General features: G+C 42.0%; 1 protein-coding gene across 1 annotated transcript in view; it reads left to right on the top strand.

The window, feature by feature from the left end:
- The window catches only part of LOC122924490 (splicing factor SWAP), a 181,604-nt gene that overhangs the window by 109,378 nt on the left and 57,124 nt on the right, over nt 1-15,102 (top strand). The gene's annotated exons all lie outside the window — the stretch shown is intronic.

Here is a 15,102-nt window from a genome sequence, read left to right as displayed (position 1 = left end):
TGTTATTAAAGGGGTTTTCCCATTAACAACCTTTGTCACTTCTCCACAGGATAGTGATTAATGGATGATCTCTCGTGGTTTGAGCTGCTGAGACCCCATTGATCACAAGAATGGAGTTCCCCAGGTCCTCTATATGAATGTAGCGGTGGTGCACATGTGCAACTACTGCTCCTTTAACTTCTTAGAGACTATGGGCCAGATTTATCATGACTCTGACAGCTCACTCCACTTTCACATATGGCTAAAGTCAGTTTTAGCCAAGTCAGATTTATGATCGGCCCTTTAAGACTGTAATAAATGTGGTTTGACGGTATCAGTTTATCCGTCTGTAAGTAGCTTTACGAAAAAGTCGCACGTCTTTACGAAAAAGTCGCACGTCTTTACGAAAAAGTCGCACGTCTTTACGAAAAAGTCGCACGTCTTTACGAAAAAGTCGCACGTCTTTACGAAAAAGTCGCACGTTCTATTAAAAGGTCTCATAAGATAAGCATGGTCCTCACTGGAGTGAAATTGCGCATTTTTTTGCGACTTTTTAAATAGTCGCAATAGTAAATCTGTCTAGAGATTAATTTACATAAGAAAACACGCCCACTTTCAGAAAACTGGCGAGCATAGTGCAGAGCAGAAAAAAGTCGCAAATTTTTGTGCAGTTTTAGTGATTGCACCAAAATTTGCGACTTTTTCACTCTATTATTCTGACTTGAGCTAATGATAAATCTGCCCCATAGTCTTTTACTCATCATTCTCATAGCAATGAGTGGAGTGGTGTTCAGACTCTGGGCGCCCTATTATGATCAGTGTTGGACCGTTAGTGATCATACAGTTATCCCCTTTGCTGTGAATAGGTAATAAATGCAGATAATGGGGAATACCTCCTTTTTAATGTTTGAAATTAGAATGGGATGACTGTTCATCCTTTCCAAATCTGTACGGCAAAGATGACAAGTGAGCTTCAGAAAGCAGGGAAGTGTGTGGCAGTGTATACATTTGTGAAAAATATTAGCTATTTTGCCATTTTCTTGCTATGTGATTTGGTAGGGAGCACTGTGACAGCTATTTATGTGTTTGCCGTTGCGGTATTGTAAGTATTTTTTGGACACCGCCTTGTTGCTCAGAACTCTTAGATAGTGCCCATCTTTTTATCTGCAGATCCACCAATCCACTCCTCTTCTGTCATCCAATATAGTCGCCCTGCTTCCCAGAGTACTTTTTACACAGTGTGAGTTAGTAGTCTAAGACACTTCCTGCTTGTCCATCCCTGCTCTTGACTAGCATTGAACATGTGAGCAATTTTGAGCAGCACAAGGTTTTGGACTACCAAATGCACCAGTGAGGCTAAGAAGCAGTGAGGTCACCAGATAAGTGTTCTTTTTTTGCTTTCCAGTTAAAGGGGTTGTCCAGGTTCAACCTTGATTTTCACCCCGGTAGCCCCCTTGACTTGAGCATTGAAGCAGTTCGTACTCTGGTGCTCTCCTTTGCCCTGCGCTAAATCGCGCAGGGCAAAGGCATTTTTTGGCGACTTACCGGGGCTCTCCATGGGGCTGCCAGGAAGCCCGGTGACGTTAACGGCACTGATGGTGGGATTTAGCGCTGCCCTAGCCAGTAAAACGGCTAGGGCAGAGCTAAAGCCCTCCCATCAGAGCCGGTGACGTCACCGAACACACTGCTGGGTGGAAGTTTCCGCCCAGCAGTGTGTTATGAGAAACAAAAGAGCCAGTGTCCTGCGCGATTTATCGCAGGGCAAGGGAGTGCATTGGAGCATGAGATGCTCCGATGCTAGCCTCAGGGGGCTGGGTGAAAATAAGGGTATGTCCGGGTTCAGCTCTGAACCCGGACAACCGCTTTAATGTGAAATTTTTACATTTTTTTTCTTGAACCGGTTCTTTTTTTAAGGGTAATTTTGTATGGTAGGAATATTGAGTCTGTCATCAATATGAGAAAACTATACAAGCCCTTTAAGCTGAGAGCAAGGAACAAAGCAAACTTCTTATGTCATTCCTTCAGCAACATGCATTTTAAAGGGATTCTGTCATGAGATTTGAGCCCTATAAGCTAAACCTATGGCCATGTCCGTACTAATAACATGAATCCTAAACTGCACTTATTAAACCTGCTTGTGGCTCTATTAGCCCCAAAAACAGTTTTTATAAGCGGTCACTCACCTACCTAAGGTATCCAAGGGGTTTTACGTTAATCCAGGGTGCCCGCCCGCACCCCTCGCCGTCTGGTGCCCGGCGCCGCCTCCGCAATCCGCCAGGCCCGGCACCTGCGCACTTGGCTCAGTCAGTTTAGGATTCATGTTATTATTACGGACATGGCCATATGTTTAGCTTATAGGGCTCAAATCTCATGACAGAATCCCTTTAACTCCTTAAAGAGGACCTTTCACCGATTATGACACTGTGAACTAAGAATACAGACATGGAGAGCGGCGCCCGGGGATCTCATTGCACTTACTATTATCCCTGGGCACCGCTCCGTTCTCCCGCTATGCCCTCCGGTATCTCCAGCCACTAAGTTATAGTAGGCAGAGATTTCAGTCACTAATTATGGTAGGCGGAGTCTGCCCTTGCTCTGCACTAGCGCTGGCCAATCGCAGCACAGAGCTCACAGCCTGGGAGGTTATTTTCTCCCAGGCTGTGAGCTCTGCAATGCGATTGGCCAGCGCTACAGAAGAACAAGGGCAGACTCCGCCTACCATAACTTTGTGACCGGAGATACCGGAGGGCATAGCGGGAGAACGGAGCGGCGCCCAGGGATAATAGTAAGTGCAGTGAGATCCCCGGGCGCCGCTCTCAATGTCTGTATTCTTAGTTCACAGTGTCCTAATCGGTGAAAGGTCCTCTTTAAGGACACAGCCTTATTTCACCTTAAGGAGCAGGCCATTTTTTGTAAATCTGACCAGTGTCACTTTAAGTGGTGATAACTTTAAAACGCTTTGACTTATCCAGGCCGTTCTGAGATTGTTTTTTCGTCACATATTGTACTTCATGACACTGGTAAAATGAAGTATAAAAAAAATCATTTTTATTTATAAAAAAAAAATACCAAATTTACCAAAAAAAATTGCTAATTTCCAAGTTTCAATTTCTCTACTTCTATAATACATAGTAATACCTCGAAACATAGTTATTACTTTACATTCCCCATATGTCGTCTTCATGTTCGCATCATTTTGGGAATTATATTTTATATTTTGGGGATGTTACATGGCTTAGAAGTTTGGAAGCAAATCTTGAAATTTTTCTGGAATTTTCAAAAAACCCAATTTTTAGAGACCAGTTCAGGTCTGAAGTCACTTTGTGAGGCTTATATAATAGAAACCGCCCAAAAATGACACTATTCTAGAAAGGTATTCAAGGTATTCAAAACTGATTTTTACAAACGTCGTTAACCCTTTAGGTGTTCCACAAGAATTAAAGGAAAATAGAGATACAATTTTAAAATTTCACTTTTTGGCAGACTTCCCATTTTAATATATTTTTTTTCCAGTTACAAACCAAGGGTTAGCAGCCAAACAAAACTCATGGTTTATGGCCCTGATTCTGTAGTTTACAGAAACGCCCCATATGTGGTCGTCAACTGCTGTATGGGCACACAGCAGGGCACAGAAGGAAAGGAATGCCATACGGTTTTTGGAAGGCAGATTTTGCTGGACTAGTTTTTTTTTTTTTACACCATGTCCCATTTGAAGCCCCCCTGATGCAACCCTAGAGTAGAAACTCCATAAATGTACCCCATCTAAGAAACAACACCCCTAAAGGTATTCCAAACAGATTTTACAAACGTCGTTAACCCTTTAGGTGTTCCACAAGAGTTATTGGCAAATAGAGATTAAATTTCAGAATTTCAGTTTTTTGGCACATTCTCCATTTTAATCAATTTTTTCCAGTAACAAAGCGAGGGTTAACAGCCAAACAAAACTCAATATTTATTGCCCAGATTCTGTAGTTTACAGAAACACCTCATATGTGATCGTAAACTGCTGTACGGGCACATGGCAGGGCGCAGAAGGAAAGGAATGCCATACGGTTTTTGGAAGGCAGATTTTGCACCCCTAGAGTAGAAACTCCAAAAATGTGACCCCATTTTAGAAACTACGGGATAGGGTGGAAGTTTTTTTGGTACTAGTTTAGGGTACAATGATTTTTGGTTGCCCTATATTACACTTTTTGTGAGGCAAGATAACCAGAAATAGCCGTTTTGGCACCGTTTTTATTTTTTGTTATTTACAACATTCATCTGACCGGTTAGATCATGTGGTATTTTTATAGACCAGGTTGTCACAGATGCGGCGATACCTAATATGTATACTTTTTTTTATTTATGTAAGTTTTACACAATGATTTTCTTTTTTGAAGCAAAAAATAATAATCATGTTTTAGTGTTTCCATAGTCTGAGAGCCATATTTTTTCAGTTTTTAGGTGATTACCTTGGTAGAATATGATTTTTGCGAGAGGAGATGACTGTTTTATTGGCACTATTTTGGCGTGCGTGTGACTCTTTGATCGCTTGCTATTACACTTTTTGTGATGTAAGGTGACAAAAAATGGTTTATTTAGCACAGGTTTTTTTTTTTTTTTTTTTACGGTGTTCATCTGAGGGGTTAGGCCATGTGATATTTTTATAGAGCCGGTTGATACGTATGCGGTGATACCTAATATGTATACTTTTTATTTATGTAAGTTTTACACAATATTTTTGAAACAAAAAAAATGATGTTTTAGTGTCTGCATATTCTGAGCCATAGTTTTTTTTATTTTTTGGGCGATTGTCTCAGGCCGGGGCTCATTTTTTGCGGGATGAGGTGACTGTTAGATTGGTACTATTTTGGTGAGCAAACGCCTATTTCTGATCACTTGCTGTTGTACTTTATGTGACGTACAGTGACACAAAAAATTGGTTTCTTTAGCACAGTTTTTATTTTTTACGGTATTCATCTGAGGGGTTAGGTCATGTGATATGTTTATAGAGCCGGTCGATACGAACGCGGCGATACCCAATATCTATACCACCCCCCCCCCCCCTATTTTTTACCAATTTATTTTAACTTTATTTGGGGAAAATGACGTTTTTGTTTATTTTTACTTGACACTTTAAATTTTTTGGGGGGGGGGGACTTTATTTTTTTCAACTTTTTTTTTTTTTTTGTTTATTTTTTGGCCCGGGCATTTTAGCCGAAGTGCCTGATCAGAAATACACAGGGCGTACAGGTATGCTCTGTGTCCTTAAGTACCAGGACATAAGGGCGTACAACACCCTATGTCCTGAAGAGGTTAAAGCAGTTCTTTCTTACCTATGTTTTTCTTGAAAAGCTGTGTCAGACATATAGTGGTTGACATTACCACTCTGTGAGGTTTTCCTGAGCAGCAAATATTGCCTGTGTATGCTTTGGCTTTGTATTCTGGTATCGCTGCCATAACTAGGTACAGTATATTCACCTTTCAGGAATCTTGGAAAATAGTTTGAGATCACCCTATAATCCTCTTTAGTTCTGCATCAATGTGACTGGATAGATTAGACAGGATAGACCAGTTAATTTAAATCACTAGGCCAGTGACATCGCGTTCAGCTTTCATATGGCCTGTGTGCAAGTGGCTGGGCCTGGGCTGTAGTACCAAGCACAGCCTCTATACACTGTATGGTACTCGTGCTTGGTAAGCTGTAACGGGGCCGTAGCACTTACTGGAGTGCAGCGGCCTCTTCAAACACCTGATCACAGGGGGTGCTGGGAGTCAGACCTCCACCGATCAGATATTGATGACCTATGCGGAGGATAGGTCATCAATATTGTACTCCCAGGTAACCCCTTAAAAATGCCATTGTACAGTAAAGCCTACTTCATGCGGCCCTCTGAGGACAGCATCCAGTAATTAGGGGCTTTCTGTTTTCAGCCACTCTGCTACTTGGAAATGTGATGTATTTGGCTAATCTTTCGTGTAATTACTTGCAGCGCACTGCACGCCTGTGTACTGTGTATCTGGTTTATTCGCAGCGCACTGCACGCCTGTGTACTGTGTATCTGGTTTATTCGCAGCGCACTGCACGCCTGTGTACTGTGTATCTGGTTTATTCATGGGCTGAAGTTCTCTCCACCCAGTGGCTTCTAATTTTACTTTTTCCATATGCTGAGTATTAGGGAGTAAGCGGAAGGTAGTGTTCACTGTTCATGGATATGCCAGACTCCATGTACAGAGTGCTCACTTACTAGATGAAAATATCCTAAATATTTATCTTTTTACATTTTTTGATCATCTAAACTCGCACGTTTTTGCCTAATAGCCAGGTTTTTTTTTCCTCTAGTTTGTTGTAGTACTCACCACTTTTGGTATTAAGTCTGTTGTACTGCTTCACTGTGCACGCAGCAGAGACCTTTCTGTCTAATATGGCTATCATGGTTTATTATGAAATGTCAAGCATATGCAGTAAATAGATTAAAAGCATGCACATTTATGGAAATCAGAGTGCATGCTCATTCCACTTAATTAATCTCTATTAATAATGTTCATGATTTCATTAGCACCAATCAAGGAGGGAGCCCAAACACCTCTAGAACCAGCAGCCTAAAAGGGGATAATGATGCATTCTAATTGCAAAATGAAATTGTCTTATCCTTACTGGCTGAACATATAACGTCAATAATGGCCGGAGTCTCTAAGTAGGAGACGATTGTAATAATGTAGTGGAAAAAGTCAGTTTCTAGGATCTTAACATCGAAGACACATACTAGGGAAAAAAAAATTAACATTTTAAATAGGTTAATAATCTTGGGTCTCCATACTCTGTAGCCTGATACTATAGTCATTTTGCCACTTATCTGTCCCCTACTTCTTGGTAAGCTACTGAATGAATAGTATTAATGATCAGACTACACAGGATTTGCTTGTAGTCTGTTACTAAGGCAATACATTTGTCTGTATAGTCCCTGGCGGGCACAAAAACAGATGAGGGGTGTTGTGAAAAGAGATTTTTTTTTTTGCAGTTTCTAAAGTTTAGATACATTGAAACAATGTACAATATGGTTATGAAGGTGGGCGTAGCCTTAAAAGCCATGATTTACGTACAAGTCATCTCGTTTGCTTCTTAAAGTTTTTTTTTTCCGAGACTTAAATACTGATGACCTATCCTGTTTTTTGCAGCACTCCTGATTATCCAGTTATGCAGGGAACTGTATGCTGCCCCATTCATGTCAATAAAGTTGAGCTGCAGTTCTCTTGCAGAATCAGGTGGCTGAGGTTGATGCTGTGCATCACTGCCACTTCTTCCTTCTGAGGATTGGCGGGGGGAGATTGAAATACCCATTTAAGTTTCTATTCTTGTTTAAGCAAAGGTTGCTTAAAATCTTATATAGAGTTAGCTACAACTCCAATGGCTGATAATGGAGCAGTGCTGGAGCCACACTAGGCAAAGCCTGCCATGTATGTTTCTCCTTTATACTAGTAGTTATCCTATCCTGTGGATAGAGATCTATGTAACATGAGCATTACATACACCATACATGTCCATAGAGTCATTGTGTGCATCTGTATCCCTATAGAGTAATTGTATACATCTTCATGTGGAAGCATTGTTAAAGCTGCTCTCAATCAGGGCTAAATGTATTTGCTCTACTGCTCCAAATTTTCTTAATCCTAGGATTTTACATGCATGGAAGAAACCACACTGACACCAGGCAAGGGTCAAAGCAGTTCTCATTTATTAAGGTACTTTCACACTTGTGTTTTTCTTTTCTGGCATAGAGTTCCGTCCTAGGGGCTCTATACCGGAAAAGAACTGATAAGTTTTATCCCCATGCATTCTGAATGGAGAGAAAGCCGTTCAGGATGTCTTCAGTTCAGTCTTTTTGACTGATCAGGCAAAAGATTAAACCATTGCATGTTTTATCTCCGGCCAAAAAAACTGAAAACTTGCCTGAATGCCGGATCTGGCATTTTTTTCCCCATAGGAATGTATTCGTGCATTCAAAATACCGGTGACAAAATAAATGCCGGATCACTCTGCCGCAAGTGTGAAAGTAGCTTTACACTAGTTAAGCAGTTTTTATAACATCAGAGAGGGCGTTCCTCTACTTAGGCTCATGCCATTGTTTCATTGGCTTAATTACAAAAACAAGAAAAGAGATAACACTTGAAATAGAAATCTGCAATAATCTAATCAGCCCGCATCAAAGTTTGTGTAAGGAAAAAGGTAAATCCATCTTCCCTCAGCTGCAGTAAGAGACAGACCCAGTTGTTACAATCTTTATTGAATTCTGCTGAGCATCTCCTCCACCCTGCCCAGTGTGTCCACTTTTATTACTAAAAAAAGATGTAAAAGGGGCTGGCCCAAGACAAGGATACATGAAGTGATGACATATCAAAGGACAGGGAGGGGCAGCCAATGTGGCTGGGCAGACAATGGACACACACCCATCCCTGTATAAGGAAGGATGAGTCATGCCCATTACCTGACCAGCCAAGTGGCCGCCCACCCCCCATCACTGTTAACATGGACCTCATTCAACACTGCTCCAAAGTGATCAGTATCTAATAAAGATGTTCTAATACTGACAGTTTTACCACTGGTCCCGATTTAGCCAAAGTACCCTCTGCTAGAGTGCTCTCTGGCTAAATCCGACACAGGGAGACAGATGACAATCTATAAAAACACACACACACATCCTAAGATAAAATGTCCGCATAATAAAATTTCCACAACACACTTGGCATCTGCGCATTGTGCTACATGCTTTTTCTCACTACACTGGATTCAGTTTACCATCGGGAGGGGGGCATTTGTACACCTTTCATTAGCTTGCTGATGTCCTTCACTGCCTGTCTAAATTTTTTCTTCCTTACTACTTCTGCAGCATCTTATCTCAAGGTTAGCATTCTTCAGCAACATCATATGAAAGGCAGAAAGAACAGAATCCTTCTGTTCTTAAAGCTACAATGTACCACAGTTGAGACCATTTCCATCACGATCCCCTCATTTTGTGATTTTAGCAGATGGCAGGGTACTTCACTTGGCCTGAAGTCCTGAACATCTGCACCAACCACAACAACTTGTTATGAATTGAGATGAAGTTGCCTCCAAGTGCATGACTTAATCCTAGTAAAGGAAAAAAAATACTTAGAAGGCAAGGCATTTGATCTAATTAAACAATACTACAAGTAAGTTCAAGATGGCCCCTATCTTGAACCCCCCCCTGCTAACTATATCTGTGGGCAGAGCGGTGCCCAGGGGTCCCCCTGCACTTACTAGTATGTCTGGGCGCCGCTCCGTTCGCCCGGTATAGGCTCCGGTGTCTGCAGCTCCTTCTTTTGTACTGGGCGGAGTTTTTGTATTGGGGTTGTCCCTTGCTGCAGCGCTGGCCAGTCGTAGCGCACAGCTCATAGCCTGGGACTCCCAGGCTATGCGCTGTGCGCTACGATTGGCCAGCTCTGTGCGTCGCTCTGCCCACTGATATAGTTAGTTTTTAGTTTTTAAAATAGTGAAAGGTCCTCTTTAAAGAAACAAAGCAATGGGAGGCAGGCAAGATAAACCAGCTTTTTTACCTTCCCTTGGGGCTGCCGTCCCTTCCTCAAGTGCCTTTCTTTAGGTCTTGGAGGTCATTTACGCGGCTACTAATGTTACATTCTGAGCCCCACGTTGGGCGCCAAACTGTTCGAGCTGCTCTCAATCAGAAATGCATTTGCTCTACTGCTCCAAATTGTCTTAATCCTAGGATTTATTACAGGAAGTTAAGCAGTTTTTATATTATCAGAGAGGGCGTTGTACTGAGAGGCTGCACGTGGCATATGCTCTTCTAGAAGGTTGTAAGTAAAGGTGTTATCTTCAGACTCTCCTTGCCTTGTATTTAAAGGAGTTTTCTGGTACTTTAATATTGATAACCTCTCCATTATCCAATGGGTGGGTGCCTGACACCCCAAACGCCCTGATCAGTTATGCTGCATTAGCACTTGCACCTGAACAACATAGCTCTGTATAGGGCTGCTGCCATTGAACTGAATGGGCGCAGTGCGGGAGTAAGCAGGCCCGTCCAACTTCAGAAAAGGATGGAGCTGACCTTCGTAGCTAGTGCTGTTGCAGAACAGCTTATCTGTGCCGATGCAGGGTTTTGGACTCCTGCTGAACAGATATTTGTGGCCTATCCTGAAAAAAAGGCCATCAATTTAAGGGTCCATTCAGACTTCCATAGAATGGGTCCGGATCCGTTGCGCAATTATGCTGAACGGGTGCGGACCCATTCATTTTCAATGGGCCGGAAAAGATGCAGACAGCACACAGTGTGCTGTCCGCATCCGCATTTCCAGTCCACTACCCCGAAAACGGACGTCTGAATGGACCCGTAAAGTACTGGAAAACCCCTTTAACTATTAAAGCAGCTGTCTATTTCTTTAAACAAATTCAATTCAATGTACAGTTGCTGCTTTGTTTGTTCCCTTTCCTTCATGTTTCTGTCATCTTTAGAAAGTCTACACAATGTCCATGATCTTTTCTTTTTACTAATTGCTTTAGCTTACTGCACACAAGAACAGCGGAGTACTGTGTGACTGTAGTCTGCTATTCAGCGGAGAGGAAGCTTCATGCTGTTTGTGTTGTGCAATTTGCTCATCAATTAGCTCCTGGCAAGGAAAAGCACTTTGCACAATCGTAGCATATTTTCTTTCTTAATTTGTGAACTTGGAAGAAGTAACTTGGAGAGAACGTAATGGTTTTTCTTATTTTATTTTTTTTTAATCTGAAGAAGCCACTCGTATGGATTAATCATTGGTGTTACTTTCTCTGAAACAGAGTTGTATGGATGCCGGAGAGTAGGTTATCTCAAGTAGTCTGAAAATATTTGAAGGGGACAAATATTGGGACAGCTTTTTATAGCATGTATTTTGGGCAAAAAGTTGTTTAATTTGTATTTTGCTAATAATAATATGGACCTGTTTTCGTTCTGCAGGCTTCATGTAATACAGCACATTGCAGGCTGAAGAATGCGGGTCACTGTAAAATCCATTAGTTGGGCTGCCTGTGGGCTTGATCTCCCGAACACAGATCTAAAACAGCCCTGATTTGATCCCAATTGTGATTAGCTTGGCGTTCAGGAGAGCGCAGTAACCACCCGAGATCGAGCCCACAGGAAGCTCATCTGACTGGGCAGACCACTATGCTAATTTTCAGCATTGTTCTAAAGCTATAGACCTATATATCTTGTTCCTATGTAACATTTTCCAAACAGGAATTTTGTTAGAATTGTCCCCAACTCCACGAGCCCGCTTTCTCCACGTTGTTCTGTCCCATTTCTGTGTACTTGGGGCTCATGTACACAGCCGTTCCGTGCATTGGGGCCTGCAGTTTGCTGTCCCCGATGCAGAAAAATATCTGTGCGGCTTCCGCGGACAGATCCAGGCTGATTCTACTTGAGTGGGTCTGTGGTCTGTCTGCACCGCAAAAAAATAGAACATGTTCTCCAAGTGAATGGGTCCGCATCCATGATGCAGTGCTAACCATAGAACAGGCTAAAGGGTTTGTATTCAGTTTACGGTACCATACAAGTCTCCAATTAATAATAATTTTTCCCAAATATATATATATTTTTTTTTTTCATTTTTAAATATGCATCCATTAAACAAGGCATACATCATCAGATTGCACTCCACCAGAGCAAAAGCCTGTTTATATTGGCTTTTAATGTAGACTATAACAGGTTTACAATAATTAGCTTGGGTTTGGCAAGTGCGTCAGTTCATAAAGCGTTTTCATGTCCTCTGCTGCCTCATTCAATCGTTGATACAAAAACAATTAGAAAGTCCTGTGACAACCCTCTAAAACATACTCTGCCTACTATTGATTTTGTGTATGCAGCTTGAAAAAGGACTGATGGATGAGGTGGAGAGCGAGCCAATACTTACGGGAAAAGCAACTATTTTGAATTTTAGATTCTAGCATTTATACAGGCAGATGCAGTCGAGTCATATTATGACCACTTCTACTTTCAGCGTTGGCAACACATTCCTCATGAAGGAAGTAACGTGTCGTCAGCTGTCTTGTTGGGTATAGAAGGTGTGCGATAGGCTGTCTGCGCACACATCCCTGTTGCTGTCATGGGTTAAAAGGGTCTCTTTCAGATTTGCAAAATAGGATGATTACTTTCTTTTCAGGCCAAGGGTGGCAGTATTTTTGAAACTGGTCAGTTTATAAACTGGTCACTTGCTGCTGTGGTGAAAGTGTATCCTGACAGATGGCACTATTGCAAATAAGCGCTGTTGAAACACTGGAACCTTGTGTGCCATGGATGTAAGGGGTGAATGCCGGCTACGAAGGTGCGCTGCTACAGTGGAGCAGCTCGCCAATGAAACAAACCAGGGGCTGCAAGACGTGTCTTAAACAAAGGTAAAGTGAACTGTACTGCGTATGGGCTCTGAATCAGATTGATGCAACTATTGCTGGAAGAGCAGAAGCTGGTGGTTGCTGCTTTATGGTCTGGGAGATGTTTTCATGGCATTTTCTCCCCCCTCATGCATGCGGAAGTCCATTTCAGCTGATTTAGTATGAATCCATCCTTGCAGGTCATGTATACCCATACATGCAGATGATCCTCCAGTAAGAAAATACTAAATGTCCAATGTTGTTTGGAAGAGCAAGGCCAAGGCTTCCAAGTACTACCTTGGCCCCCTAAACTTGAAACCAGTTGAGCATCTCAGGGACCACCTCGATCGTTGTGTTCGCTCTATGGATCCTCCCCCCACACACCGTCCAGCAGCTGTGGGATGCACTGCAGTCAGCAGGGCTCCAGGTGCCTGTGACAACCTTATTGAGTCACTCCCAGCCCATCTAGCTGCTGTCCATGCTGGATATTAGCTGGTGGTCATAATAATGTGACTCAGACGTGTGTACTTTTCCTGCATTGTCTCATTTTGCTTTGTTGGAGGTGGCTGGCTTCTGATATCACAACTGTAAAAACTGGCTGTTAGTCAATTCACTTTTTTTTTGTTTGTCAGATATACTTCTGGAACATTTCCCAATGTATGCAGTACCTTCAGTGAAATCTTTTAATGAATGCCACCATATAGGCATCCCCATTGATTTCCATATTAAAAAAATAACCTCATAAGGCTAACAAAAAGATAAAGATGGATATGCCCAAGTAGTAACTGTAGATCTGACACTCTTGCAGCCGACTCCACCATAACCATTCATGTGTTCTAATTAGAGATGAGTGAATTTCATATTTTGAAATTCGTTCACGCTTCGTTTGGTGGTAAAATCAGAATTGTGTTATGGATTCCGGCACCACGGACCATCACGCAATTCTATTACTGAATGCCTTTAGAGGCATTCCTTTAGTCACTCTGTCATAATAGAAGTCTATGGGCTGCAAAACGGATCCGTCCCGTTTCCATTATGCAGGGGAGTTAGTGGTGTTTGGCTCAAAGTCTGCCCGTTAACCCCTGAGGAAGCCAGGTTGGTGGCGAAACATGTCGGGGGGGGGGGGGGGGGGGGGGTGGGGCAGGTTTAGGTTTTAGATGTGTTTTGTTTGCGTACAGCGCAGTTCAGCTTCATTTATAAGCATGTTAGTGGATAGCAGTCAGTCCAGATCCTTTCAGTAAGTCAGTGGGCTCACTGGCTATTGTTACAAGGCTGGCAGTATCGCTGCTGTGGGGTGGAGAGAGCGCACATCTCCACTGTAGGCACCATTTGCAAAAAGAAATCTGTACGCAGCGAACTGTTATTTTAAGACACTTTATTTAATGCTCCAAGTTTTATATACAATAATAAAAGTAACATTTTAGCTATTGTAAATCTGGGTCAAGTTAGTTAATAAGCCCCAGTGGCTATCTGAATGGTGCTAGGTATACACCTTAACCCAGATTAGGTCCTTTTTGGCTGTTAGTGGTAACTGGATCCATAACGCATTTCTGCTTTTACTACCAAACGAAGCGTGAACGAATTTCATAACATGAAATTCGCTCATCTCTAGTTCTAATCTCTGCCGTTGTGTGTACGAGATCACAAACCCATCCCACTGAAAGCAGTGGGTACAGTCGGTTTTTATGGGAATGGCCAGCTGTACTCCAGGCTTGCCAAGGAGGCTATACAGTCTAGTGAGGAGGCGTGTCCCCAAAAACATCACACGTGATGAAGACACGCTGAAGAGCTGGTGTTCTTTGTGATTGCTATCCATTTTTATCCTTATTGGAATATTTTGTACATTAAACAAAAGTATTGTTATACCGAAAAAAATGTATTAATTCTGTTCTCGCTGTGATATATTACGAGCTGGCTATTGATTTGCACATTGATTGTTGCAGAACAGTTGAAAATATTTTCTTAATTGAGCATAGTCCTCATGAAGTGCTCTGGCTATTCACTGAGGAAAAAAAACATTGCACCTATTGAAATCCTCTTAATCCCTGGCCTTCATTAAAGGGGTATTGCGGTTACAATAAAGGGGTTATCCCATGTAAAAAGGACTATATAATGTCTGATTTTCATTTTTTACTTGACAGTGTCTTTCTAACAAAGCTAGAACCAGCCCTGTACCTCACATGGGTCCAGAGATCTCCCCATTCATTACTCTGCTAGATTTATATCAAGCTGACAGCCCAAGGGGAGTGTCTTTTCTGCTGCAGCTAAGGGGCGGGTCCATTATCTCCCTATCACAGCTCAGGGGGCATGTCCATGCTCCTCCTATCACAGCTCAGAAGGCATTTGAAGGGTGAAACTGAGCATGTGCGGCCTTCTCGGTGAGCCGGACCAAAAAAAAAAAAAGAAATTGAAATACATTTTATTGAATAACTCAGTAGCGCTACAAAATTTTTAATTACATGCAATTACAAAAGTGTTCAGATCCAGGTGCTGGTTTGAAAACTGTAGAATATTTTTTGTGGGACAACCCTTTCAAGTTATCCCCTATCCATAGGATAGGGAATAAGTTTTAGATTGGTGAGGGTCCTACTGCACATCAGAAGTCTACCTGTCCACTAGTGCAGATGTAAAAAAAAGAATAATTTCTTTTTGTGTGGATTTCTGTGCGTTTCCGCACTAAAAAACAGTATGTGTTACTTGCAGTTTTTGGTGTAGATTTGATGTGCATTTTCTACAAATTTCACCCTTGCACTTAAAAA

Source organism: Bufo gargarizans, chromosome 1 (genome assembly GCF_014858855.1).
Source record: "Bufo gargarizans isolate SCDJY-AF-19 chromosome 1, ASM1485885v1, whole genome shotgun sequence".
Lineage (NCBI taxonomy): Eukaryota > Metazoa > Chordata > Amphibia > Anura > Bufonidae > Bufo > Bufo gargarizans.
This window is presented reverse-complemented; position numbering and strand designations above follow the sequence as displayed.